General features: G+C 34.1%; 1 long non-coding RNA gene across 1 annotated transcript; it reads left to right on the top strand.

The window, feature by feature from the left end:
* Positions 1 to 1,586: 1,586 nt before the first annotated feature.
* LOC125260184 lies at positions 1,587 to 18,875 on the top strand. Its single transcript, XR_007182985.1, has 3 exons — positions 1,587 to 3,155; positions 18,244 to 18,330; positions 18,483 to 18,875. It is a non-coding gene; the product is annotated as an uncharacterized LOC125260184 (long non-coding RNA).
* The last annotated feature ends 6,822 nt before the right edge of the window (positions 18,876 to 25,697 follow it).

The following is a 25,697-nucleotide window of genomic DNA, read 5'->3' on the forward strand; positions in this document are numbered from 1 at the left end:
TCCAGTACTCCAATTCCCATGATCCTCCTGTTCTCCACACCTGCACTCACTTCCCTCGTCATCTCCCCATCTTCACTCATCATCATCACCTGGACTTCCTTTTTTGCACTCCCTAAATATTTGGACTCACTCCCTTCACTCCTTGTCTGTTCTTGTATGTTATTATTGAAGTGTTTGATGTTGTCTCTCTCCGTTATCCCTTAATAAAACCCATCACTTGTGAAAGTCCGTGAACTTCTCGTCTCTACAACATTGACACGTAACAGGTTCACAGTATTCATTTTGAATTGCAGCAGAGCAGATCAGGTATTTTCAATTAATTCCTATGGGAGTTGAGATCCTGTTTAAGAACATTATATGTGAAAATATGCCAAATTACTCATTACTCTGTACATTTTACAAATGGGATGCAAACGATACAAATTTACGATATACGCAAAATTATGTATGGAAATGGCTCAAGGGCAGATTCTTTTTAGCGATATATAACAAAATTTATGCGACAATGCTTTTTTTAGGGATGAAGTCATTACGCACACCATTAAAAAGTCAGAATTCTGAGATATAACGTCGCAATTGCGTGATAAAAAGTCAGAATTCTGAGATAAAGTCGCAATTGCGTGATAAAAAGTCAGAATTCTGAGATATAAAGTCGCAATTGCGTGATATAAAGTCAGAATTCTGAGATATAACGTCGCAATTGCGTGATAAAAAGTCAGAATTCTGAGATAAAGTCGCAATTGCGTGATATAAAGTCATAATTCTGAGATATAACGTCGCAATTGCGTGATAAAAAGTCAGAATTCTGAGATAAAGTCGCAATTGCGTGATATAAAGTCAGAATTCTGAGATATAACGTCGCAATTGCGTGATAAAAAGTCAGAATTCTGAGATATAAAGTCGCAATTGCGTGATAAAAAGTCAGAATTCTGAGATATAAAGTCGCAATTGCGTGATATAAAGTCAGAATTCTGAGATATAGTCGCAATTGCGTGATATAAAGTCAGAATTCTGAGATAAAGTCGCAATTGCGTGATATAAAGTCAGAATTCTGAGATAAAGTCGCAATTGCGTGATAAAAAGTCAGAATTCTGAGATATAACGTCGCAATTGCGTGATATAAAGTCAGAATTCTGAGATATAGTCGCAATTGCGTGATATAAAGTCAGAATTCTGAGATAAAGTCGCAATTGCGTGATATAAAGTCAGAATTCTGAGATAAAGTCGCAATTGCGTGATATAAAGTCAGAACTCTGAGATATAAAGTCGCAATTGCGTGATAAAAAGTCAGAATTCTGAGATATAAAGTCGCAATTGCGAGTTATAAAGTCAGAATTCTGAGATAAAGTCGCAATTGCGTGATAAAAAGTCAGAATTCTGAGATATAAAGTCGCAATTGCGAGTTATAAAGTCAGAACTCTGAGATATAAAGTCGCAATTGCGTGATAAAAAGTCAGAATTCTGAGATATAAAGTCGCAATTGCGTGATATAAAGTCAGAATTCTGAGATCACAATTCATCTTTTTTTTTATTGGCTTTTTTTTTTAGTGGAGTTTTTTTTTTTTTTTTTTTTTTTTTTAGTGGCAGAAATGGGCTTCCATAAGAACCACACAAACACACACACACAAAAAAAATCATGTTGCATGTTCAATTTTGTCTTGTTCCCTATGTTAGACTGATTTTTTTATCAACATTGTTGCCAAATTATATTTAATAATGTTGAATAATAACACTAAAACCATTTATATCAGTTGCATTTATTGATTCAGCAGAAGTGATTGTCCAAACATGGAGTCAACAACATTAGCAAAACATTTGAACTGTATTGTATCGTCTTTATGTGACATTTTCTGCTGCATAACCAAAACATCTTTAAAAAAGCAAAGTGTGTCTTTGAGTTTTTATTGATGTCAGTAGACCTACAATACACTGTTTTAATGAAAGAAAATGGCTTTTAAAAATATCCAAAATAATGACATGAACAAAAAGCAATATTGCTTTGCAGGAACAAAATTAGCTTTTACCAAAAAAATGAAAACAGTTTCCCTAATTTACTCATAAACATAAATTGCCCTAAAACTTCCTCTATGGTAAAGATTGACACTGCAGTACGACTTTATGCAAATCTTTGAAACAATGCGTATTGCTGTTCAAATAAATTTGATTTGGCAGACAGTTTCTGTCAAACTCAAAAAACGTACACAACAGTAGTTCATATGACTCGTGCGTCATGTTCCAACACACGTTATTTAGGTTGTTATTCACTGATAATCTTCTCCTCCGGGACATCGATGAAACACAATAATATCTTACGTAATTCTCTGAGCACACGGAGTAGAAGAAGCCGGCGTGACACAATGGCAGCTAATGTGTTTCTCATGATTGTTGTCTGATGCGTCTCGAGAGGATTCGAGCTCTCGGAGGAAGAGGCTCATTAGAGCTGATGAGTGTCATACTTTAATAACGAGTTAACACGTGCTTCAATGAACTCCTGATCTCGTCCCGCATGAATCCGATCATGTCCATGTTGAGCGGGATGTTGTTAAAGGGGAACAAGTCAAGCCGCCTCCTCATGTGACTCTGTAATCCTGTGACGTCTAGTTTTAGTCCAGATCCTCATTAGAGTTAATCTCAACATTTACCTAATTACTGTTTCCTAGACTACTGATTAAGATGGATTTATAACTTGCACACTTGTGTGTGATTATTCAGACAACATGAGCTCAGTTTCATGTTTCCCCTACTGTAGACATCATCATCATTAACAGAAACAACACAAAACCAATGGAGCCAAAACACAGATGATGTGATGAATGGCTGTTGTATTTATACTACTGACCAGCAGAGGGCATCCATCTGTCTATCTATCTATCACACAGGAGCCTCTTTTCATAATAAAAGACCTATGATGGAGCAAATATATAAATGCATAAGGGTGGCATCTTCATACAGTGTTCGGCTTGTGCTGAGTTCAGACTTGTGCAAACACGGGAACATCACGGCGTCCGGTGCGGCCACAGACCGTTCTCTCTCCTGAGCCACGGGGAACGCCAGCTGGGCTAAATCAAAGAGTGCGGATACATGTTTTATGGGCCGCGTGCTGATGTCAGAACTACAAAACCCACAGTGCTGCCTTCATGGAAACACTGGAGGAGGTGATGCAGTAAATTTAGTGTGGCTAAAAGCAGGCAAACATTACTGACGGTGTTTAGTGAGACTCTTCAGGTCTGTTCCAAACCCTAGAGAGGCTTGCCATCCACAGGGTAGAAAACTTGTAAGACGCCTCATTTTGCTCAAATTTTAAGGCAGTATTGCATGTTACGTTTTAATGGATAAATCAGTCCCAGAATGCATTCTGGAGCTCAGTTAAAAAAAGATGACATGTTGATGTAGGAAAGGTAACTCTTCCAAAATCCTTCGTTTTGTCTTACCCTGATTATCATAAATGTTTATATTTTAGACCTGGTGGGACGTTTTTGCTGGGAAATTGCATATACGCGTCACTCACGTGTACGTGTCTTTTCATATCCGTAAGGCTACTTTGATGCATGACTGGTGTGGGAGTGGCATATAGTGTTGCCAAATCTGGGGTTTTCCCGCAATTAGGCTACTTTAACGATGTTGCCGTGGGTTGACTTTTATGTCTGCAGGTTGAAACAGTCCCAAATAACATGATATTTAGCTCCTAAAATGTGAATTTAACCAGGGGGGACCACGCTAAAAAGCAGATTTTATCCCCCGGAACGCGATTTATTTCTGAATTAGGCGGAACGTTTTTTGTGAGAAGCTCAGTGTGCGTAAATATGAATAGTGTACGCAATTATGAGACCCAATCTTCCGCAAAATGCATTAAGTTTTGTTTTTTTGCTGTTAGAGGGCCAAAAGTTACCTTTAATGAAATGCATGAACTTTCTTGCATTGTGACATTGGTGGTCTCATTCATTAATAGCTGCGTAGATTATTTCGTATTTGTACGCACATTTGAACTTCTCACAAAAAAATTCTGCCTAATTTGCAACATGTTCCTGCGCACGTGAATTTGTTCTTAACATCGTTCTGATGTTAGTAAATTTGGAGTATTCTTAATGAGCGGCCGCGTGCACGAGGTTAGTCATCTGCATAACACACGCCTATGTCCATATAAGGGCCTTCCACACCTTTCGTCACTCACGTCAAACTTCGCATCAAAAATATTTTATTATCTTTTGGTTTTAGGTGAAATGTGAGCTGGACATGTTTTGTTACACACATGAAAGCTAAAAATCCATATATAAAATAAAAATTTCTATGAATGTCCATAATATGCTCAGTGCAAACTCGACAGCATTTCAAATCCTGCCAATACAGCAGTTTCCTGGCAAACAAACACACGGTTGACTGCAGGGTTAATGTGCGTCTGGAGTTACATAAGAGTCCCTACAAACACACACAATCACACACAACAGCTGGCAGGTTGAAGTCTGATGCCTCTGAGTTACTTGTGACACAAATAGCTCAGTGTGGTCAAACATTGACTCCTTCTTAGAGTCGGGGGAAACCTCACCGCTAGAGAGAAAAAACAGGCCTCCTGTCTTCACAAACCTCATTTATTAATAGAGTCCTGTTGCATCATAACACTGTCAGAGACCCAACAACAGTGCTATTTTAGTTGTATTGCAATATTATATTTTTATTAATATTTTGAAGTATTTTTATAGTTTCCGTTTTTATTTCAATTTTAGTTCCTCATTTTTTTGAAACTTTACATTCTCTAAACTGTAAAGTTTAATTGTCACAACGGACATCACAACTAGATTGCATGCTTCAAAACCTACTTATTTTATCAGTAAATTAGACAAAGCCACAAAAATGAATCGTGTTAAAATGTTTAGATGTTCAAAAAACATTGCATTCACAATCAGGTAAAATATTACTTACTTTGCCGTGGAAACACTGCAGGTGCAGGTTTTTTTCTCAGAATTGCGAGCTATAAAGTCAGAATTATAAACTCGCAGTTCTGAGAAAAAAAATTCTTTTTTCCCTCACAATTGGACATTATAACAGTCAATTCTGACTTTATATCTCGCAATTCTGACTTTATATCACGCAATTCTGACTTTATATCTCGCAATTCTGACTTTATATCTCGCAATTCTGACTTTATATCTCGCAATTCTGACTTTATATCTCGCAATTCTGACTTTATATCTCGACTTTATATCTCAATTCTGACTTTATATCTCACAATTCTGACTTTATATCTCGCAATTCTGACTTTATATCTCGCAATTCTGACTATATCTCGCAATTCTGACTTTATAACTCACAATTCTGACTTTATATCTCACAATTCTGACTTTATATCTCAATTCTGACTTTATATCTCGCAATTCTGACTTTATATCACGCAATTCTGACTTTATATCTCGCAATTCTGACTTTATATCTCACAATTCTGACTTTATATCTCGCAATTCTGACTTTATATCTCACAATTCTGACACTATAACTCACAATTCTGACTATATCTCGCAATTCTGACTTTATATCTCACAATTCTGACTTTATATCTCAATTCTGACTTTATCACTCGCAATTCTGACTTTATATCTCGCAATTCTGACTTTATATCTCGCAATTCTGACTTTATATCACGCAATTCTGACTTTATATCTCGCAATTCTGACTTTATATCTCGCAATTCTGACTTTATATCTCGCAATTCTGACTTTATATCTCGCAATTCTGACTTTATAACTCGCAATTCTGACTTTATATCTCGCAATTCTGACTTTATATCTCGCAATTCTGACTTTATATCTCGCAATTCTGACTATATCTCGCAATTCTGACTTTATAACTCACAATTCTGACTTTATATCTCACAATTCTGACTTTATATCTCAATTCTGACTTTATATCTCACAATTCTGACTTTATATCTCGCAATTCTGACTTTATATCTCGCAATTCTGACTATATCTCGCAATTCTGACTTTATAACTCACAATTCTGACTTTATATCTCAATTCTGACTTTATATCTCGCAATTCTGACTTTATATCTCACAATTCTGACTTTATATCTCACAATTCTGACTTTATATCTCGCAATTCTGACTTTATATCTCGCAATTCTGACTTTATATCTCGCAATTCTGACTATATCTCGCAATTCTGACTTTATATCTCAATTCTGACTTTATATCTCGCAATTCTGACTTTATAACTCGCAATTCTGACTTTATATCTCGCAATTCTGACTATATCTCGACTTTATAACTCACAATTCTGACTTTATATCTCACAATTCTGACTTTATATCTCAATTCTGACTTTATATCTCGCAATTCTGACTTTATATCTCACAATTCTGACTTTATATCTCACAATTCTGACTTTATATCTCGCAATTCTGACTTTATATCTCGCAATTCTGACTTTATATCTCGCAATTCTGACTATATCTCGCAATTCTGACTTTATAACTCACAATTCTGACTTTATATCTCACAATTCTGACTTTATATCTCAATTCTGACTTTATAACTCACAATTCTGACTTTATATCTCACAATTCTGACTTTATATCTCAATTCTGACTTTATATCTCACAATTCTGACTTTATATCTCACAATTCTGACACTATAACTCACAATTCTGACTATATCTCGCAATTCTGACTTTATATCTCAATTCTGACTTTATCACTCGCAATTCTGACTTTATATCTCGCAATTCTGACTTTATATCTCACAATTCTGACTTTATAACTCACAATTCTGACTTTATATCTCAATTCTGACTTTATATCTGACTTTATATCTCACAATTCTGACTTTATATCTCAATTCTGACTTTATATCTGACTTTATATCTCACAATTCTGACTTTATATCTCAATTCTGACTTTATAACTCACAATTCTGACTTTATATCTCACAATTCTGACTTTATATCTCAATTCTGACTTTATATCTGACTTTATATCTCACAATTCTGACTTTATATCTCAATTCTGACTTTATCACTCGCAATTCTGACTTTATATCTCGCAATTCTGACTTTATAACTCACAATTCTGACTTTATATCTCACAATTCTGACTTTATATCTCAATTCTGACTTTATATCTGACTTTATATCTCACAATTCTGACTTTATATCTCAATTCTGACTTTATCACTCGCAATTCTGACTTTATATCTCACAATTCTGACTTTATAACTCACAATTCTGACTTTATATCTCACAATTCTGACTTTATATCTCAATTCTGACTTTATATCTGACTTTATATCTCACAATTCTGACTTTATATCACTCACAATTCTGACTTTATATCTCGCAATTCTGACTTTATATCTCGCAATTCTGACTTTATAACTCACAATTCTGACTTTATAACTCACAATTCTGACTTTATATCTCGCAATTCTGACTTCAATTCAATTCAATTCAATTCAATTCGCTTTATTGGCATGACATATTTAGGTACATATTGCCAAAGCATTGCATAAAGCAAGACAAAAACACATATATACAAACAAGAACATATATAAAATGCATTCATATATATATTTATACACATATCAATAGTAATATAATATGGATGTGTTCACTCAGTACCTCTTAGTTTGTGGCAATTATAAATATATTGTGCTATTAAAGTGGAAGAAGGTCCTTCACCAAGTAATATTTTCAGTTTGTCAGTTTCATGGAGTGACTGGAACTCCGGTATGATATGCTGTATTTGACAGTACAGTGTCTCTCTTAAGGTTGTGAATTTATCACAGTGGAGGAGGAAGTGTGCCTCCGTCTCAACTGCCCCTGATCTACATTCATTACAGACTCGCTCTTCTTTGGGTAACCATGTCTTCTTGTGTCGCCCTCTTTCTATGGCCAGCTGGTGGTCACTAAGTCTGTACTTGGTTAATAAATTCCTGTGTGTTGTATTTCTGACAGAGGTGAGATATTCGGCCAGGCTGTACTCTCTGTTTAGATTAAGGTAACACTGGAGACGACTCTGCTCTTTCGTTTGCTCTTTCCAGTGCTGCATGTATGCTTTTTTCTCTTTACTCATAATTTCTTTAATTCTTACAGGGTTTTCTGGGGCAGTGATTTTGAATGCTTGCTTTGTCAGTTCTGACACCATTGCACAAAGATGACTTTTCTGAGCACTCAGTTCTTGTGTTTTTAGTGCTTTAAAATGAAGAGTGTCTTCAGGACTAGATTTTAAGTGTATCCAGAACTTTAAAGCTCTTTTTTTAATCATTAAATTGAGGGGAAGACGGTCTAGTTCTGCCCTACAGGCGTTATTAGGTGTGTTTCTGTGGACATGAAGGATGCTTCTACAGAACTCTACATGTAGACCTTCTAAAGGATGTTTGTCCCAAGCCTTATGGCTGTAGTTACTCACTGGACCCCACACCTCACTTCCATATAAGGCAATGGGCAGTATCACACTATCAAAGATCTTTGTCCAAATTCTGATTGGAATGTTTATTTTGAATAATTTAGTTCGTATGGCATGCATTGCTCTGCGGGCTTTTATAAGTAATGTTTTAATAGCCAAATTGAAATTTCCAGTGGGTGTTAAAACCAAACCAAGATAATTATATTGTAAAGAGTGCTGAAGAGTGGTGTTGTTTACAGTAAATGCATGTTTATATTCCAGATTTCTGTTTTTTTTCTGAAATATCATAATCTTAGTTTTCTGGATGTTGACTTCTAAGGCCCAGTCATGGCAGTATTTAGTTAAAATGTCTAGGTGGTTCTGGAGACCTTCCGCCGTTTTAGATAGAATTAGTAAGTCGTCTGCATACAGTAAATATTTGACTTCTGTGTCAAATAGTTGTAGTCCTGGACTTTCTGACTGGTCCAGTAGATCTGCCAATTCATTAATATAAATGTTAAATAAAGTTGGGCTGAGGCAGCAGCCTTTATATCTTTATATCTTTATATAGACTTTATATCTCGCAATTCTGACTTTATAACTCACAATTCTGACTTTATATCTCGCAATTCTGACTTTATATCTCGCAATTCTGACTTTATATCTCGCAATTCTGACTTTATAACTCACAATTCTGACTTTATATCTCGCAATTCTGACTTTATATCTCGCAATTCTGACTTTATATCTCAATTCTGACTTTATATCTCACAATTCTGACTTTATATCACGCAATTCTGACTTTATATCTCGCAATTCTGACTTTATATCTCGCAATTCTGACTTTATATCTCAATTCTGACTTTATATCTCGCAATTCTGACTTTATCACTCGCAATTCTGACTTTATATCTCGCAATTCTGACTTTATATCTCGCAATTAAGACTATAACTCTCAATTCTGACTTTATATCTCGCAATTCTGACTTTATATCTCGCAATTCTGACTTTATATCTCGCAATTCTGACTTTATAACTCACAATTCTGACTTTATATCTCGCAATTCTGACTTTATATCTCGCAATTCTGACTTTATATCTCGCAATTCTGACTTTATATCTCAATTCTGACTTTATATCTCACAATTCTGACTTTATATCACGCAATTCTGACTTTATATCTCGCAATTCTGACTTTATATCTCGCAATTCTGACTTTATATCTCAATTCTGACTTTATATCTCGCAATTCTGACTTTATCACTCGCAATTCTGACTTTATATCTCGCAATTCTGACTTTATATCTCGCAATTAAGACTATAACTCTCAATTCTGACTTTATATCTCGCAATTCTGACTTTATATCTCGCAATTCTGACTTTATATCTCAATTCTGACTTTATATCTCGCAATTCTGACTTTATATTTCGCAATTAAGACTATAACTCTCAATTCTGACTTTATATCTCGCAATTCTGACTTTATATCTCGCAATTCTGACTATATCTCGCAATTCTGACTTTACATCTCGCAATTCTGACTTTACATCTCGCAATTCTGACTTTATCACTTGCAATTCTGACTTTATATCTCAATTCTGACTTTATATCTCAATTCTGACTTTATCACTCGCAATTCTGACTTTATATCTCGCAATTCTGACTTTATATCTCGCAATTCTGACTTTATAACTCACAATTCTGACTATATCTCGCAATTCTGACTTTATATCTCACAATTCTGACTTTATATCTCACAATTCTGACTTTACATCTCGCAATTCTGACTTTACATCTCGCAATTCTGACTTTATATCTCAATTCTGACTTTATATCTCAATTCTGACTTTATCACTCGCAATTCTGACTTTATATCTCAATTCTGACTTTATATCTCAATTCTGACTTTATATCTCGCAATTCTGACTTTATATCACGCAATTCTGAATTTATATCTCAATTCTGACTTTATCACTTGCAATTCTGACTTTATATCTCGCAATTCTGACTTTATATCTCGCAATTCTGACTTTATATCTCGCAATTCTGACTTTATATTACGCAATTCTGACTTTATCACTCGCAATTCTGACTTTATATCTCGCAATTCTGACTTTATCTCGCAATTCTGACTTTATATCGCAATTCTGACTTTATCACTCGCAATTCTGACTTTATATCTCAATTCTGACTTTATCACTCGCAATTCTGACTTTATATCGCAATTCTGACTTTATCACTCGCAATTCTGACTTTATATCTTGCAATTCTGACTTTATATCTCAATTCTGACTTTATCACTCGCAATTCTGACTTTATATCTCGCAATTCTGACTTTATATCTCAATTCTGACTTTATATCACGCAATTCTGACTTTATCACTCGCAATTCTGACTTTATATCTCGCAATTCTGACTTTATCTCGCAATTCTGACTTTATATCGCAATTCTGACTTTATCACTCGCAATTCTGACTTTATATCTCACAATTTTTACTTTATATCTCGCAATTCTGACTTTATATCTCGCAATTAAGACTATAACTCTCAATTCTGACTTTATATCTCACAATTCTGACTTTATATCTCGCAATTCTGACTTTATATCTCGCAATTCTGACTATATCTCGCAATTCTGACTTTATATCTCGCAATTCTGACTTTACATCTCGCAATTCTGACTTTATCACTCGCAATTCTGACTTTATATCTCGCAATTCTGACTTTATATCTCAATTCTGACTTTATCACTTGCAATTCTGACTTTATATCTTAATTCTGACTTTATATCTCACAATTCTGACTTTATATCTCGCAATTAAGACTATAACTCTCAATTCTGACTTTATCACTCGCAATTCTGACTTTATATCTCAATTCTGACTTTATCACTTGCAATTCTGACTTTATATCTTAATTCTGACTTTATATCTCACAATTCTGACTTTATATCTCGCAATTAAGACTATAACTCTCAATTCTGACTTTATATCTCACAATTCTGACTTTATATCTCGCAATTCTGACTATATCTCAATTCTGACTTTATATCTCACAATTCTGACTTTATATCTCGCAATTAAGACTATAACTCTCAATTCTGACTTTATCACTCGCAATTCTGACTTTATATCTCGCAATTCTGACTTTATATCTCACAATTAAGACTATAACTCGCAATTCTGACTTTATCACTCGCAATTCTGACTTTATCACTCGCAATTCTGACTTTATATCTCGCAATTCTGACTTTATATCTCGCAATTCTGACTTTATCACTCGCAATTTTGACTTTACATCTCGTAATTCTGACTTTATCACTCGCAATTCTGACTTTATATCTTGCAATTCTGACTTTATATCTCAATTCTGACTTTATATCTTAATTCTGACTTTATATCTCGCAATTCTGACTTTATATCTCGCAATTCTGACTTTATATCTCGCAATTCTGACTATATCTCGCAATTCTGACTTTATATCTCGCAATTCTGACTTTACATCTCGCAATTCTGACTTTATATCTCGCAATTCTGACTTTATATTTCGCAATTAAGACTATAACTATCAATTCTGACTTTATATCTCGCAATTCTGACTTTATATCTCACAATTCTGACTATATCTCGCAATTCTGACTTTACATCTCGCAATTCTGACTTTACATCTCGCAATTCTGACTTTATCACTCGCAATTCTGACTTTATATCTCAATTCTGACTTTATATCTCAATTCTGACTTTATATCTCGCAATTCTGACTTTATAACTCACAATTCTGACTATATCTCGCAATTCTGACTTTATATCTCACAATTCTGACTTTATATCTCACAATTCTGACTTTACATCTCGCAATTCTGACTTTACATCTCGCAATTCTGACTTTATCACTCGCAATTCTGACTTTATATCTCAATTCTGACTTTATATCTCAATTCTGACTTTATATCTCGCAATTCTGACTTTATATCTCAATTCTGACTTTATATCTCGCAATTCTGACTTTATATCACGCAATTCTGACTTTATATCTCAATTCTGACTTTATCACTTGCAATTCTGACTTTATATCTCGCAATTCTGACTTTATATCTCGCAATTCGGACTTTATATCTCGCAATTCTGACTTTATATCACGCAATTCTGACTTTATCACTCGCAATTCTGACTTTATATCTCGCAATTCTGACTTTATCTCGCAATTCTGACTTTATATCGCAATTCTGACTTTATCACTCGCAATTCTGACTTTATATCTCAATTCTGACTTTATCACTCGCAATTCTGACTTTATATCTCGCAATTCTGACTTTATATCTCGCAATTCTGACTTTATAACTCGCAATTCTGACTTTATATCTCGCAATTCTGACTATATCTCGCAATTCTGACTTTATATCTCGCAATTCTGACTTTATATCTCGCAATTCTGACTTTATCACTCGCAATTCTGACTTTATATCGCAATTCTGACTTTATATCGCAATTCTGACTTTATATCTTGCAATTCTGACTTTATATCACGCAATTCTGACTTTATATCTCAATTCTGACTTTATCACTCGCAATTCTGACTTTGTATCTCGCAATTCTGACTTTATATCTCAATTCTGACTTTATCACTCGCATTTCTGACTTTATATCTCGCAATTCTGACTTTATATCTCGCATTTAAGACTATAACTCTCAATTCTGACTTTATATCTCGCAATTCTGACTTTACATCTCGCAATTCTGACTTTATCACTCGCAATTCTGACTTTATATCTCGCAATTCTGACTTTATATCTCAATTCTGACTTTATCACTTGCAATTCTGACTTTATATCTTAATTCTGACTTTATATCTCACAATTCTGACTTTATATCTCGCAATTAAGACTATAACTCTCAATTCTGACTTTATCACTCGCAATTCTGACTTTATATCTCAATTCTGACTTTATCACTTGCAATTCTGACTTTATATCTTAATTCTGACTTTATATCTCACAATTCTGACTTTATATCTCGCAATTAAGACTATAACTCTCAATTCTGACTTTATATCTCACAATTCTGACTTTATATCTCGCAATTCTGACTTTATATCTCAATTCTGACTTTATATCTCACAATTCTGACTTTATATCTCACAATTAAGACTATAACTCGCAATTCTGACTTTATAACTCGCAATTCTGACTTTATATCGTGCAAATCTGACTTTATATCTCACAATTGCATGTTAGTCAGAATTGCAAGATATAAAGTCGCAAGTCTGACTTTTTTCTCACAATTGTTTTTATCATGCAATTCTTACTTTATAACTCACAATTGTGAGTTTATATCTCACAGTTCTAAGGAAAAAAGTCAGAATTGCGAGATATAAAGTCAGAATTGCATGATAAAACTCGAAATTATGAGAAAAAAGTCAGAATTACTACTTTATATCTTCCAATTGACATATTACACATAATTCTGACTTTATTACACAATTCTTGCAAATTGTGAGTTTAAATCTAGCAATTCTCAGAAAATTGAATAGATAGAATTGTTAGATAAAAATTCACAACAACCTTTTTATTTTTTTTATTTAGTGGCAGAAACAAGCTTCCATAAGACGCTGTGTTATTGTGACTGATTTCACTGTCAAAGACTTTAGATAGGTGAACTCACATTTCTTATGAATGGGAGAACACACAATATGGTGGAATAAGTCCTGTCTTCTAAATAAAAGAGCCAATCACCGACTGGTAAAGGCATCGCATCACTGCAGCTGCCGTTAGAAGTTCCGGTTGAAGAATGCGTACAAAACAGCAGCAGACTGATTCAAAGTGAGTTTGATTCACTGATAATCCTATTGCGTATTTGGCTGCAGCTGATGCTACTTTAGCTTCAGTCTCTTTCATCTTTCAGATAAGTGTCTCTGTGTTTGGGCGTTTTTTCCATGCCCTTTTTTTAGGGCAGTGTCTTCAGTGTTTGGCAAAGGAGTCCTGTCATTTTCTAAGTTTAGCTCTGGCAGAGGCAACTGATTCCTTAGTCCTGACGATTTGGCTCTTTAATGTTTTCTTCATGTGCGTAAAGTCAATATAGAACAATAGAGGGACATAAAATCCCCTTCACTGGCCTCAGAGTTTTCAGACAGTCGACCACCATCCTGACACATGAAACTGTTTGGAAAAAATGTGGGTTTTTTCCCTTTTACAGACTCAGACTTGTGGTGCATTGACTCATTGATTTGCTCAAACACTGTTTGGCTTCCATTTGCTGTCATCAGCGCTCCTGTCAATCAAATGACCATCAGGTGGTTTCATTAACAACAGGAGCTTGAGGGAACCTGCGTTCTGTCACTATAGTCTAAACAGTCACACATGTATTCATCTTAAACAGGCAGGGATTATTACCCATCAGCCTGGGGTGAGCATGTGCAACTCTTACCTGAACTCAGCTACTCTCATTTATCTTCCATCTGTCAGTATGCAGAGGGAAACTAATGTTATATTCCAAACACAGTCTCAGAATTCCCAACAGAAACAAGCTGTATTTGCATGAGCTGGTCAAACCCCAACCAGCAAAATACAGTGTATTTGGGGCTCACAGTTTATGAAATGGTTATTTTATTGTTTAGCTGAAATGTGTTATTGAGATGTGGGTTTGGCAGACACTTCTGGAGATTTCAGTAGATGGATCTCGGCAGGAAGGTCGAAGAGTGGCTTTGTTTGAAGTGTAGAGCATGTTTCAGATGTCAGAACTGAACACAGGTTATGTCTGTCAAGACACGTGAATGAAATTACTTGTCCTTCGTCAGCTCTGTTAAACAGCCCTTGAGAGAGGAATTACGACTGAAAGAAAAATCTGGCGTGGGAAAACTGTTCTCATTCAGAAATCGCTAGTATATTTCACAAACAATTACAAAGAAATGGTTAGAAAAACATTGAATTAAACACGAAATTTTGAAGTAGAAAAGAAATGGTTAGAAATAAAAAAAATACTTTATTTTAATTGTTTATAACACAATTAATTTCTCACACGACTTTATTTCAATTTCAAGTTTATAACACAATTCTGACTTTATTTCAATTCCAAAGTCACACAATTCTGACTTTATTTCTCAAACTGACTTTAAATCCAATTAACACAGTTCTAACTTTATTTAAATTCTAAGTTTTTAACTCATAATTCTGACTTTAATTCAATTCCAAGTTTTTAACTCATAATTCTGACTTTAATTCAATTCCAAGTTTTTAACTCAAATTCTGACTTTATTTCAATTCCAAGTTTAAAACACAATTCTGACTTTATTTCTCACTTTATTTTAATTCCAAGTTTATCACACAATTCTGACTTTATTTTTCAATTCTGACTTTATCAATTCAAGTTTATCACAATTCTGACTTTATTTCTCACAATTCTGACTTTATTTCAATTCCAAGTTTATAACACAGTTCTGACTTTATTTCTCACAATTCTGACTTTATTTCAATTTCAAGTTTATAACACAATTCTGACTTTATTTCAATTCCAAGTTTATCACACAATTCTGACTTTATTTCTCACAATTCTGACTTTATTTCAATTCCAAGTTTATAACACAGTTCTAACTTTATTTAAATTCTAAGTTTTTAACTCATAATTCTGACTTTAATTCAATTCCAAGTTTTTAACTCATAATTCTGACTTTAATTCAATTCCAAGTTTTTAACTCATAATTCTGACTTTATTTCAATTCCAAGTTTAAAACACAATTCTGACTTTATTTCTCACAATTCTGACTTTATTTCAATTCCAAGTTTATCACACAATTCTGACTTTATTTTTCATAATTCTGACTTTATTTCAATTCCAAGTTTATCACACAATTCTGACTTTATTTTTCATAATTCTGACTTTATTTCAATTCCAAGTTTATCACACAATTCTGACTTTATTTCTCACAATTCTGACTTTATTTCAATTTCAAGTTTATAACACAATTCTGACTTTATTTCTCACAATTCTGACTTTATTTCAATTCCAAGTTTATAACACAGTTCTAACTTTATTTAAATTCTAAGTTTTTAACTCATAATTCTGACTTTAATTCAATTCCAAGTTTTTAACTCATAATTCTGACTTTATTTCAATTTCAAGTTTATAACACAATTCTGACTTTATTTCAATTCCAAGTTTATAACACAATTCTGACTTTATTTCTCACAATTCTGACTTTATTTCAATTCCAAGTTTATAACACAGTTCTAACTTTATTTAAATTCTAAGTTTTTAACTCATAATTCTGACTTTAATTCAATTCCAAGTTTTTAACTCATAATTCTGACTTTATTTCAATTTCAAGTTTATAACACAATTCTGACTTTATTTCAATTCCAAGTTTTATAACTCATAATTCTGACTTTATTTCAATTCCAAGTTTAAAACACAATTCTGACTTTATTCCTCATGATTCTGACTTTATTTAAATTCCAAGTTTTTAAGTCATAATTCTGACTTTATTTCAATTCCAAGTTTATAACACAATTCTGACTTTATTTCTCATATTCTGACTTTATTTCTCATGATTCTGACTTTATTTCTCATGATTCTGACTTTATTTAAATTCCAAGTTTTTAAGTCATAATTCTGACTTTATTTCAATTCCAAGTTTATAACACAATTCTGACTTTATTTCTCATAATTCTGACTTTATTTCAATTCCAAGTTTATCACACAATTCTGACTTTATTTCTCACAATTCTGACTTTATTTCAATTTCAAGTTTATAACACAATTCTGACTTTATTTCTCACAATTCTGACTTTATTTCAATTCCAAGTTTATAACACAGTTCTAACTTTATTTAAATTCTAAGTTTTTAACTCATAATTCTGACTTTAATTCAATTCCAAGTTTTTAACTCATAATTCTGACTTTATTTCAATTTCAAGTTTATAACACAATTCTGACTTTATTTCAATTCCAAGTTTATAACACAATTCTGACTTTATTTCTCACAATTCTGACTTTATTTCAATTCCAAGTTTATAACACAGTTCTAACTTTATTTAAATTCTAAGTTTTTAACTCATAATTCTGACTTTAATTCAATTCCAAGTTTTTAACTCATAATTCTGACTTTATTTCAATTTCAAGTTTATAACACAATTCTGACTTTATTTCAATTCCAAGTTTATAACACAATTCTGACTTTATTTCAATTCCAAGTTTAAAACACAATTCTGACTTTATTCCTCATGATTCTGACTTTATTTAAATTCCAAGTTTTTAAGTCATAATTCTGACTTTATTTCAATTCCAAGTTTATAACACAATTCTGACTTTATTTCTCATATTCTGACTTTATTTCTCATAATTCTGACTTTATTTCTCATAATTCTGACTTTATTTCAATTTCAAGTTTATCACACAGTTCTAACTTTATTTAAATTCTAAGTTTTTAACTCATAATTCTGACTTTAATTCAATTCCAAGTTTTTAACTCATAATTCTGACTTTATTTCTCATGATTCTGACTTTATTTCTCATGATTCTGACTTTATTTAAATTCCAAGTTTTTAAGTCATAATTCTGACTTTATTTCAATTCCAAGTTTATAACACAATTCTGACTTTATTTCTCATAATCTGACTTTATTTCTCATATTCTGACTTTATTTCTCATAATTCTGACTTTATTTCAATTTCAAATTTATCACACAATTCTGACTTCATTTCTCACAAATCTGACTTTTGTTCACAATTCTGATGTAAACTTGTAATTGTGAGATAAAAAGTCTCAATTACCTTTTTTTATTCCATGGCAGAAGCAAGCTTCCATATAAATAGTGTTGTCATGTAAAACATACTCCAATAATAATTCTCCAATAACTTCTGCTCCCTCCGTCTTTAGACTCATAATTATCTAGAATGAAGCTAATTGTCTAAAACTTTTTGGAATCCTGTGGAATTTGACCTCTGAATACACGTCTTTGATCAGGTAAGTGGAAACTGCTTGTGTCTCATTGGACGTGACCTCTGAACTCTGAGTGTCAGCGTTATTTTCATTCATGTTTTTTCTTCAAGCATTTATATGGTTTATAATATTTACAAAAGATTGCATAAACAATTTACTCTTGTTTTTATTTTCAGAATATTTGAAGAATCATCCCTCTGGAACCCTAGACGTTCACTTTTAGATGCAATTGTAGCTCGGTCGTCTGAAGACGATGAGGGACAGAAGATGATAACGGATACTGCAGCCCCCTGCCACGATGGCTGCGGATCCTCTTGATTATAAATGAACATGAACGGTCAGGCAGTGCTGCTTTTGACCTGTTTATGAGGGAAGAAGAGCGAGGACAGTACATCGCATACAGGCACACACAGTCAGGGGCATCGCCTCGCAGGGAGAGAACATTTAAAGATAACAGTGTTGTGCAAGAAATCACGAGTCGTGAAAACACTCATACGTACATGTAAACACAATTAGCATGAACGACATTACATACATGCACAAAAATAAAATCGGCCTCATGTTCTGAAGAAGATGCGAGTGGGTGACTCATTTGTGTCCTTAGGAGAATCATCTGCGATACTTATATGAAATGATGCATCCCACTGCACTAAAATCTTTGAACATTTTTTGAAAACTATCGGAGTACAAGAAAATACTATTGAATGATGTCACATCCTGTCACATGATATTGACCACATGACTTGATCCAAAACGGTCCCTTTATATTGGTTACTCCAAATGACATCAGTGAAATTCATTTTTCCACACATTCTTTCTCATTACAAAGCAACGACTTCTACACATAATTTTAATTGAAAAACGCATTCGTCGTTTTGCACTGCACGTTTGGCATGAAGTGTGGGGTTAACATCGCAAAAGCGACTCTAATCCCGCTTCAGACCAGGGTTTCATTACCCATACGAGGAGTTTGTTTTGGAAACATTAGAATCAAAACGAAATTGCATTTGCAGACCATTTTACTTTTGTGATATTTCCAAGTGAAACTGAATATTTGATGATAAACGTGCAGGACTGGATTTCATACATCAGGAGTTGATTAGGTGTGAAAGGGTTTTATATGGTGGTCGTTGGAGAAAAAAAATGAATTTCATACATTAGCTGAAAAAAGAAATGGCATTTAATAAATTTGTTATTAATTCTGAACGGTTACCAGGAAAAAAGTCATTTTTCTAAATCATACAGGTTGTAAAATGTTAAAACAAACATGTCAAGAAGTGTCAAAGCAAGATGGTGGATGGAAGCTGAAACTTCTTATTTCTTTTCATTTGTTTGAACAAAGCGAACCAGATCTTTTTTCTGTAGGCCTGAATGAAGTGCCTGATGAATCGTTCACAATAAGACCAGGAAGACAGTAAATTGAGCACAATATACCACATACAGTATCTCACAGTGGATCTGAATTTTCCCATATTTGTTGAACTAACGGGCGGCGCGCCACGTTTACAAACGAGTTTTACTGCACACAAACCACGAAATCTGATCGGACAAATCCCAACATAAGGCTGGTTTCCCCCGTAGACAGTTTGTGTTTGTTTTCAGTGAGTAATTTTTTTTCAAACTCATATATTCTCAACTGGAAGTCATGAATAAATAAACGATCTCCTGACATTCTCCTCATTTTTGTCCATTGCCGCTTCTCCACTTTACTGGACCGTGATTATTGATTAATTTATCCTGCATCAATCAGTCGTGATCAATACACCAGCACAGCAGCCCTGCTGATCCACACACATCTGACCCAAAGCTCCAGCAGGATTCATTAAATCGGCTTCTTCTCCTTCCGAGTTTTTGTTTATTTCTCTTTTAATTTGTTTGGCTGTTTTATAGGACACTGTAGTTCACATAAACTTTGAATTCAAGGCATTTGGAGGCTTTTCTCTATCCTATAATTATTAATGCTACTTTATATATTATTTTAATATCATTAATATACTATTTTGAATATTTTATGTTATCTTTTTAATTTTAGTTAAAAGTTTTAGTAATTTTTTTTTTTTTTTTTAATATGTCTATAGTTTTAGATTTAAAATTTGGTATAATTAAGAATTATTAATGTTTTTGCTCACAAAAGCTGCATTTATTTGATCAAAAAAATACAGTAAAACAGTAATATTGTCTAAAATATTTATCTGTTTTCTATGTGAATATATTTTAAAATGTAATTTATTCCTGTGATCAAATCATTTATAATGTTACAGAAGATTCTATTTCAAATAAATGCTGTTCTTTTGAACTTTTGATTCATCAAAGAATCCTGGAAAAGTTTCCACAAAAATATCTATAAATAAAATGAAAATGATAAAGTTGCTTGTGCAATTACAGTAGCTGAAATAAAGTAGATGTACTTTTTAATATTTTTTTTTTTCAAGTAATGAAAATATTTTTTATTGTTTTACTGTAAAAAATGACACTCCAGTCTTTCTGCTTCAGAATTTCACATTTTATTCAATACGTTACATGCCCATTCTTTGTTCAAGCTTTCTAGCGATTACACTTGTTTCTACCACTTTCTTTTCAGTGTATAATAACCCTGTGCTGAAACATCTTTTTGCAGCAAATCTCAGTCCAGCGTTTCCATCAAAGCTCTTCTCTTCTCGTTCTCTTCACTCCCACACTCTGTGTTTGTTTTTCCAGCTGGATACAGGAGGAGGAACGCAGGGAGAGACGGCCGAGCCGCACAGATCTCCTCCTGTGAGGCCGGACTGACGGCTCAGAGCGTTTCGCTCACCGAGCTTCGAGCAAGAAGCGCTTGGGTGACAAGCAGACGCTGAAAGCTCTTAAATATGCCTGTTTGTGCACAAACGCCTCGTTTTCCCACCGATCGGACTTAGCCTTTGACCTGGGAAATACTTCAGCCCTTCCCCCAATCCTGATCCGCCTCGCAGACACAAAGCTGACAAGATGGCCTAGATTCAACCCTCGATGCAGGGAGAAAACGTTAGATAAGCTCGCTCATCCATGCAAACTGATGTAATTATGTCGATTCATACACACACGTTCATAGATGTGCATTACAGAGTCAGAAAACAGTCAAACAGGGAAATGTGACTTTTATTTTTTGAAATCGACATGAGGACGAGTAAACGACTCAATTTTCAGTATTGGATGATCTCTCATTTTAAAGGCTTTCTGGAACGTTTGAAAAAAAACAAAAAACATAACCCGAGTATTAAAGTTTGGAATGATTAAGAATATTTAGTTTCTGAAAGAGTCTCTTCTGCTCACCAAAGCTGCATTAATTTGATCAAAAATACAGTAAAAATTGTGAAATATTTTTACAATGTAAATCAGCTGTTTTCTATGTGAATATATAGTAAAGTGTAATTTATTCCTGTGATCAAAGCTGAATTTTCACATAAATATTAATCAGCGAAAACATTTTTCATCACTGATAATAATCATAAATGTTTCTTGAGCATCAAATCATCATATCAGAATGATTTCTGAAGGATCATGTGACACTGAAGACTGGAGTAATGATGCTGAAAATTCAGCTTTGATCACAGGAATAAATTACACTTTACTATATATTCACATAGAAAACAGCTGTTTTACATTGTAAAAATATTTCACAATTTTACTGTATTTTTGATCAAATTAATGCAGCCTTGAGCAGAAGAGACTCTTTCAAAAACACTAAAAAACTAAATTATTCCAAATTTTTGACCGGCAGTGTACAGTACATTAACAATACTTCATACTGTATATGAATCGCTTTTCCCTTCAAGAACAACTTAGAACTAAACAGAAGTTTATCTAGATTGGTCTCTGCAAACTATAGCAAAATAAACACAAGCATAGAAATAACGTATAGGCATTTCAGCAACACCACCATTCCTGGTCAAAGGCCCTCATACACACCCTAAACACAGGATGTGGCCCCGGCGGGAGCAACAATGTTCATACCACGTCCCAGGCGAAACGGACAAAAGAAATGCTGAGGAAAATGAGGCCAGTGACGCTCCGGGCAGTGAACATAAAGACGAGGTCAGAAGTTTAACCCAAGCTCCCGTTTCAGGTTTCAGCGATGTGCTAATGGGACCATTGTCTTTCTCCGTACATCTATACAGTGGCAGGAACATATGGAATCAGTACTGAAATAAGATTCCCGCCTCCGCGTCTACGGCGTTAGATTTCAGGTTCATGTGATCTGCTGTATGTTTTACACACTGAACCTACAGATTATTCACAGTATATACTGGATTCTGCCTGGAATTTGGAACATAATTAGGGACTAATCCTATAGAAGCCCGATGGGAATTTCCCAAGGAATCGCACAGGATCCCACTGGATTAGTAGGAAATTCCTTTAGGATTTTTTGCTTTGAAATAATATTGTCCAGCTAAATCAGTAATCACATGCTATATGAGTTTAAAAAATATGAACTTTAATATCAGGCTGTGCATAACAAATATATATATGTACACTATATTGCCAAAAGTATTGGGACACTCCTCCAAATCATTGAATTCAGGTGTTCCAATCACTTCCATGGCCACAGGTGTATAAATCAAGCACTAGGCATGCAGACTGCTTCTACAATCATTTGTGAAAGAATGGGGCGCTCTCAGGAGCTCAGTGAATTCAAGCGTGGTACAGTGATAGGTTTCCACCTGTGCAATAAGTCCATTTGTGAAATTTCCTCACTACTAAATACTCCACAGTCAACTGTTAGTGGTGTCATAACAAAGTGAAAGCAATTGGGAACAACAGCAACTCAGGCATGAAGTGGTAGGACACGTAAAATCACAGAGCGGGTCAGCGCATGCTGAGGCACACAGTGTGCAGAAGTCGCCAGAGTCAATAGTTGCAGACCTCCAAACTTCATGTGGCCTTCAGATTAGCTCAAGAACAGTGCGTAAAGAGCTTCATGGAATGGGTTTCCATGGCCGAGCAGCTGCATCCAAGCCTTACATTACCAAGTGCAATGCAAAGCGTCGGATGCAGTGGTGTAAAGCACGCCGTCACTGGACTCTAGAGCAGTGGAGACGTGTCCTCTGGAGTGACCAATCACGCTTCTCTGTCTGGACGAGTCTGGGTTTGGTGGTTCCATGAGAACAGTACTTGCCTGACTGCATTGTGTCAAGTGTAAAGTTTGGTGGAAGGGGATTATGGTGTGGGGTTGTTTTTCAGGGGTTGGGCTTGAACTCTTAGTTCCAGTGAAAGGAACTCTTAATGCTTCAGCATACCAAGACATTTTGGCAATTTCATGCTCCCAACTTTGTGGGAACAGTTTGGGGATGGCCCCTTCCTGTTCCAACATGACTGCGCACCAGTGCACAAAGCAAGGTCCATAAAGACATGGATAAGTGAGTTTGGTGTGGAGGAACTTGACTGGCCTGCACAGAGTCCCGACAGAACACTTTTAGGATGAATTAGAGCGGAGACTGTGAGCCAGGCCTTCTCTCCAACATCACTGCCTGACCTCACAAATGCGCTTCTAGAAGAATGGTCAAAAATTCCCATAAACACATTTCTAAACCTTGTGGAAAGCCTTTCCAGAAGAGTTGAGGCTGTTATAGCTGCAAAGGGTGGGCCAACTCCATATTAAACCCTACGGATTAAGAATGGGATGTCATTAAAGGATATGTGCACGTACAGGCAGGCGTCCCTAAACTTTTGGCAATATATTGTGTATAAGTGTGTGTATATTTATATGTATGTGAGTATATAAATGTGTGTGTGTGTGTGTGTGTGTGAATATATATTTGTGTGTGTGTGTGTGAGTATATTTGTGTGTGTGAGTATATTTGTGTGTGAGTATATTTGTGTGTGAGTATATATTTGTGTGTGTGTGTGAGTATATATTTGTGTGTGTGTGAGTATATATTTGTGTGAGAGTATATATTTGCGTGTGAGTATATATTTGTGTGAGTATATATTTGTATATATTTGTGTGTGAGTGAGTATATATTTGTGTGTGTGTGAGTATATATTTGTGTGTGTGTGAGTATATATTTGTGTATGTGTAAGTATATATTTGTATGTATGTGTGAGTATATATTTGTGTGTGTAAGTATATATTTGTGTGTGTGAGTATATGTGTGTGAGTGAGTATATGTTTGTGTGAGTATATATTTGTGTGTGTGTGTGAGTATATATTTGTGTGAGTGAGTATATATTTGTGTGAGTATATATTTGTGTGTATGTGTGAGTATATATTTGTGTGTGAGTGAGTATATGTTTGTGTGAGTATATATTTGTATGTGTGAGTATATATTTGTGTGTGAGTGAGTATATGTTTGTGTGAGTATATATTTGTGTAATATATTTGTGTGAGAGTATATATTTGTGTGTGAGTATATATTTGTATATATTTGAGTATATATGAGTATATATTTGTATATATTTGTGTGAGTATATATTTGTGTGTGTGTGAGTATATTTGTATGTGTGAGTATATTTGTATGTGTGAGTATATTTGTGTGTGCGAGTATATATTTGTATGTGTGTGAGTATGTTTGTGTGAGTATATATTTGTGTGTGTGTGAGTATATTTGTATGTGTGAGTATATTTGTTTGTGCGAGTATATATTTGTATGTGTGTGAGTACATATTTGCGTGTGTGAGTATATGTTTGTGTGAGTATATATTTGTGTGTGTGTGAGTATATATTTGTGTGTGAGTGAGTATATATTTGTGTGAGTATATATTTGTGTGTATGTGTGAGTATATATTTGTGTGAGTATATATTTGTGTGTGAGTGAGTATATTTGCGTGTGAGTATATATTTGTGTGAGAGTATATATTTGTATATATTTGTGTGTGAGTATATTTGTATGTGTGAGTATATTTGTATGTGTGAGTATATTTGTTTGTGCGAGTATATATTTGTATGTGTGTGAGTATATATTTGTGTGTGAGTGAGTATATATTTGTGTGTATGTGTGAGTATATATTTGTGTGTGTGAGTATATATTTGTGTGTGAGTGAGTATATATTTGTGTGAGAGTATATATTTGTATATATTTGTGTGTGAGTGAGTATATATTTGTGAGTATATATTTGTGTGTGAGTGAGTATATATTTGTGTGTATGTGTGAGTATATATGTTTGTGCGAGTATATATTTGTGTGTGAGTATATATTTGTGTGAGAGTATATATTTGCGTGTGAGTATATATTTGTGTGAGAGTATATATTTGTGTGTGAGTGAGTATATATTTGTGTGTATGTGTGAGTATATATTTGTGTGTGTGAGTATATATTTGTGTGAGAGTATATATTTGTGTGTGAGTGAGTATATATTTGTGAGTATATATTTGTGTGTGTGAGTATATATTTGTGTGTGAGTGAGTATATATTTGTGTGTATGTGTGAGTATATATG

The sequence above is a fragment of the Megalobrama amblycephala genome, linkage group LG24 (assembly GCF_018812025.1).
Source record: "Megalobrama amblycephala isolate DHTTF-2021 linkage group LG24, ASM1881202v1, whole genome shotgun sequence".
NCBI lineage: Eukaryota > Metazoa > Chordata > Actinopteri > Cypriniformes > Xenocyprididae > Megalobrama > Megalobrama amblycephala.